Source organism: Cajanus cajan, chromosome 7 (assembly GCF_000230855.2).
Source record: "Cajanus cajan strain Asha chromosome 7, NIPB_CcT2T_4, whole genome shotgun sequence".
NCBI lineage: Eukaryota > Viridiplantae > Streptophyta > Magnoliopsida > Fabales > Fabaceae > Cajanus > Cajanus cajan.
The window spans coordinates 6463885-6469884 of record NC_138523.1 but is presented as its reverse complement, the minus strand read 5'-3'; positions in this window follow the sequence as shown (position 1 = coordinate 6469884).

The window sequence follows — 6000 nt, the reverse complement described above, 5'->3', positions numbered from 1 at the left end:
TAATGTATTAGAATAAATATGAAAAGTTTAGTTTTGGAAAATTAAATTATAATAATATAATCATGGAAAGTTTAGTTTTAAAAAATACCTTATTGTATAGTAAAAAAACATAATTCATACAGTATTATAAAAATATAATTACATATTAATACTCATTTTTAGAGCCTGATTTTTGTTTACGCTACATTAAGACAAACAAAATTCCAATAAAAAACATCAAATCAACTATCATGTAAGAAAATAATATATTTTATAGTTTAATTTATCAATTTGCTAGCATGTACACTCATTAGACCCCACACAATGAATCAATTCATTTATTTACTTACGTTAAACTTAACTTAAGAAATCCATTCAATTATTTACTTCTATGCTTGTGTATTGAAATGCGTATAACTTTTCTTGGAAAAAGTTTATAAACGAATACTTCACACAAGTTAACATTGAGATCATTTTATATAATATATAATTACTTAATTATAAACAAATATATTTTATACATATTAAGAGTAGATTTTTTTCCTTAACTGTGTAATTGGTGAAGTAATCTTTATAAAGAAATCAAAAAATATTTCTAACTTAGTATTTAAAAAAACTTTAGTATGGATAAGATTTAAGTTTAAACTTTGTTGTTATTTTTTATAATTTTTATTGATAAGAAATAAATATTTATTTTATAACATATTAATATTAAATATGAAATTTTATTTACATTATGTTTTATCTTAATTTCATTTTAAGAAATAAATTTATTAAAAGTTGATTTTCAAAAAAGTATTGATTTCTATTTATAATTTTAAAACAGTTTTTGCATATTGAATTATAAAATACTATTAATTACTCAATTAATATATGACAATAATCATATTTTTATTTATAAAAATAATTTATTTATCATGTTAAGTTCTTTTTTTTCTAATAAAAAATTTTGTTTTGGGTGAATTTTAAATTACATATTTATATATTTTAATTCATTTTTATAATTATGTTCTGGATATTTTAATAATGAAAAAATTATCTTCACATTCAACATGTTTTTAATAATTATAATTAATAAAGACATTATGCATGATAGATTACATTGTGATATTCGTATTTGTCAATTTTTTAAAATATTATTTATTTTAAGAAATTAAAATTATAATATTAAAATTGTGATACATTTATTTAAAATAAATTAAAATTGTGATATTAAATCATGATAAAAACATCATAAATCTAAAAAATATGTTAAATTTTAATCATTACATTAAAATTGTATTAGCAAAATTTTAAATAATTATGAATTGTATTTAATTTAATATTAAGATATGGGTAATTGGTGAGATGGTAGAACTATTTTTTTTAAAAGTAAAATAGTAAATATGAGATAATACCCTCAAGTTTATAAGACAAAGAACGAATGATATGTTTAGAATCTTCATACCAAACATCAATATCTCATACCAAACATCAATATCTATTTAGTTACTAAGTCAAAATTTAATAATATCAAATTTAACTCAAAATCTTATTTATTAAATTAAAAGTGAATAAAAACTCACCATCAATATCTTATTTATTTGTTAAAATTTTATATCTAATACCAAAATAATTGAACTAAATAAACTACAAACAATATAATGGTTCAAGGGACAAAATGTGAACCCAGTCAACCTGTTTCGAGCTAGTGTTTGGAACAACTAATTATCTGTTGGAAGTAATATGATGGGAAAAAAGTTGAAGGTATATATTAAGAATGAGTAGTATTATACAAAAACAACATGAATATTACGTGAGGGACTCATATTTACTATACCTATGATTTATAAATTCAAAAGGTGTGAATTATGGGATGGACACAATAGGCATGCTTGATTTTATTAAGAGAGAGTAAAAAAATTTATGCATAGTTAATTGCGAATTAGACAAATGTATGTATATGTTTTAAGCAAAAAAAAGTTTTATGTGGGATGCCATAAGGTAAAACACATAATATATATTTGTATTTTAGCTAAATATTTGTGTTTATTCAAGAGTATATGTTAAAATATTACCCTGGCCTTTAAAAAAATTATTGTGGCAGCATGATTCAATCTTTCCATCTTTTCATGACTGTGATATTAAACTGTTCGTGATAATAAATTGCATTTCTTATAATAATTTTTTCTGTGATATTTGAATTTAAACACTTATTTATTAAATTTAAAAAAATGTTTTAATTGTGAACTTTAAATTTTAATTATCTATGACTATCAATTATAAAAAAAAATTAATAGACACTTTGAAATCAATAATTCTCACATTATAAAGAAATGTGTACACTTTTCTTTAAACTGAAAATTCCTTGGAACCTTAAGCACGTTTGATCTTTTTTTAGAGAAGAGAAAAATTAAGATTTCACTTCTTTTCACTCTTCCTTTTACTCTTTATTTCTGTGATGTTTAGGGTTTGAGAGAAAATTTTTTGTCAAGGAGAGGACTTTGTTTTAGGTTAGTGGATTTTTATGACCCCTTAAAACTATTATTCTTATCAAATAATAATTATTCCCAAAAAATGATCCTATTTAATCATTTATAATTAGTCTTTAATTATTTATTTATTAGTCCTTCAATATGACACATGTCTCTCATACGAGAAATTAAAATTTTACATTATTCAGCTTGGCTCATGTGACATTTCACATAAGGCCAAATAAATTAATTAATTGGACAATACAAGGCTAGACTTCAAATGAATGAAAATGTTTCTTTAAAATCAATGTCATTCTTTTGAGTAAAACCTTTAGCAACTAATATAACCATGTATCGTTCAAGGTTACCATGAGAGTCACATTTAGTCTGAAAGACCCACTTACAATTGACTCTCTTACAACTTTCTAATAATTCTACAAGGTCCTAAACATCATTATGTTCCACGAATATTAACTCCTCTTTCATGGATATAACCATTTCTTATAATTATCACATCTTACAGCTTGTGAAAATAAAATTGGATCATTATCATTGATGCTTAAGACATTTTCTGAATCATGTTGATATACCATATAGTGGTTTGAAATAGTTGGTCTCCTTTCTTTTTTTAGACCTCCTTAATGTTTCTTCTTGTGGTACTTCTACAATAGGTTCATTTTGAATCATTGGTTCATTTTGTGTAGCTTTTCTTCATTGTTATTTTCCACAATAGTTTTAAAGAACACTCGTTTTATTCATAGAGGCACAAGTCAAATGAACTTGCACTTCAACTTCTTTAACTTTCACTTCCCGTTGAAATGTACTCTCATTGATCTCACCATTTTCAATGAACCTTACATTTCTAGTTCTAACAATTCTTATATCATGATTAGCACAATAAAACATATACCCCTATGATTTTTCTGAATAACCAATGAAATATCTACCAATTGTTCTTGCATCTAATTGTTTTTCTTGTAGATTATAAATCCTTATTTCTTCATAGCAACCTCAAACATGCAAATGCCTTAAAATATGTGTCTTACCAGTCCATAATTCAAAAGGTATCTTTGAAACTTGTAACATCCCAATTTTCAAAAATAAAATAAAAGGTTTTTTTATAAAAAAAATAATATTATGGGATTAATTAAATTATTAATTTTTTATAATATAAATAATGTTTCTATTAATTAAATGAAATATAAAAAAAATGTGTGAAAAGGAATAAGCGTTTGGGTTGGACTCTGAGCCCATCCTGAAGGCTTTTAAAAACAAAAATAAGAGATTATGTTTTCTTTACGCATCCTTTTGAAATTCTACGAGCACCTATAGAGGATAACCTAAAAGAGACCACTATAAAGAGTGTAGTGTAGTGGATAAGGCTACTGTGAAGAAAAAATAGACACAATAATGAGAGTTGAATAGTATCAATCGAAAACTCATACTTTTTCAAGTAGTGAAGTAGTAACTCTAATAGTTAAGAATGTTGAAGAAAAAGCAAACGGAACACATAGTGTTTTTATACTGGCTCTACTCAACTATCGAGACTACGTCTCATTCTCAATTCAACTAAATTGAGTTTCATTATCTTAAAATAAAATACATATATTCTTTCAACAAGCCACTTCTAATGGAAACTTTAGGAGGAGAACACATACTTTATGCTCATGATAAGCATAGGTCTGAGAAGCTACATCAATCTTGCCTCTCCCTAAGGTTGCCATCAACTTCTAGCTCAAACTTATGTGTTCTTTGAATAGTCTCTTCAATTGATCTATCCAAGTATTCTTTTCACACAAGGTTTTTCTAGGCTTCAACATTGAGTATTCTTTCACAGTCAATCCTTTTTAAGTTCAAACAACAAGTATTACAAGTCTCTCTAGGCTCAAACAATAAGTATTATTTTATAAACAAGTCTCTCCAAACTCAAATCCAATACCTTAAAGTTACTGAGATTTACAAAGTTGTTTCGTCTTTTTGACCGTGAAGCTTTTTATATAGTAGCCTAGATAAAGATGATCGTTGCAAAACCTTGAGGGTTGCTCACAAGCTTATTTCATCTGTCTTTATTATAGGTTTCTTGAGATGAGAAGTGTCTATTGATGCATTAATTGTGTCTCACCAAATTGTCACTTCTTATTTGATCAAGGAGGCTACTTCCAACAAATACATTCTTTACCACATGCAAAACCATCAAACTTATCCTTAACATCTATTATAATCTCAATTTCAACATTCAATGAGTATTTAGTAGAGATTAGCATCTTGGATCTTAAGTTTCCTTCCCTAAAAACTCTAACTTTACAACTTAAATGATCATCATCTAATCTTAACATATAGACCATTAATGGGCTAAACAACAAAATTTACAACTAAAAATCACTTAAAGAATCAATCAACAAACTTCTTTTACCTTGATTGCTTCTCAAACGTGAGGAAAAAGAAGAAGAAGGAGAGAACTCCCAAAACCCTCAGAGTCGACTTCTCTATAATAATCCGAGCTCCTCAAGCTTTAATTCCAACTTCTACCACACTTGATCTCAACTTCAAGGGAAAATCTACATGCTCCTAATGATCGAAAGAAGAAATAATCTTGCTTAACTCCAAAGCTTATTTCTCTAAAATTCAAAGAAATAAACTTATGAAGTCTATGTTTTCCTAAAATCTTATATAATGTCCCAATTTTTTGGTCAACTTTGACCTCAACAAATTCTAAACAACTTAGCTTCTAAGGATTCCTTAAGCCTTAAAGCTCAAACAACAACATATAACATCATATATAAACATAACATATCATCATGCAATAAAAGCATAAAACACACAATATTATATAATTTACTTAAAAGGTAATATTTTTACTAAATAATTTTATTTATTTTCAAATAGATTAATATTAGATAAGAAATTGAAAATAAACAATCAACTCAAGCAGTAATGTTAATGTATTGTTTAAATTATAATTATAAAAGTTAAGTAGTTTAGTGATTTAAATGTTGAGTTTTATAATAAAGGTGATGAGTTATAGTCTTCATAATGTTACTTTTTTTTCCTATCATTTTCTTAATAAATTTATATTTTTTGTCATGTCAATACTACATTACAAGTCATCAACAAAGAGTTACCTTAAAGTCTATTTGAGTCGGCATGTTACAACTAAAGTAATAGAACATTAGTACATGCCAATATTAATGTCACATCATATTTTAATTGACAAATGGAGCTTTATAAACTTATTAATGAACAAAAAAACTCCATAATTTAGATATTTGAATTGTAATGGTAAACACAACTTTGTTTACTCTACATCCTTCATCTCAATCTCATCTTTATGAAACTTATAACTTTTTGAATCTCTTCAAGTGTTTCAAAAATGTTTATGTCATCTACCCAAATAACAATCATGATAAACTTAATTTCATATCTTTTCATAAAAATCCATTTCATTTTATATATCATTCTCTTTAACATATATTCATTAAGACAATAAAACCATATCATCCATATTGTTCTAGTTCACAATGTGACTTGCTCAATTTGAATGAATAATCTCCTAAAGAACTTGAACTAA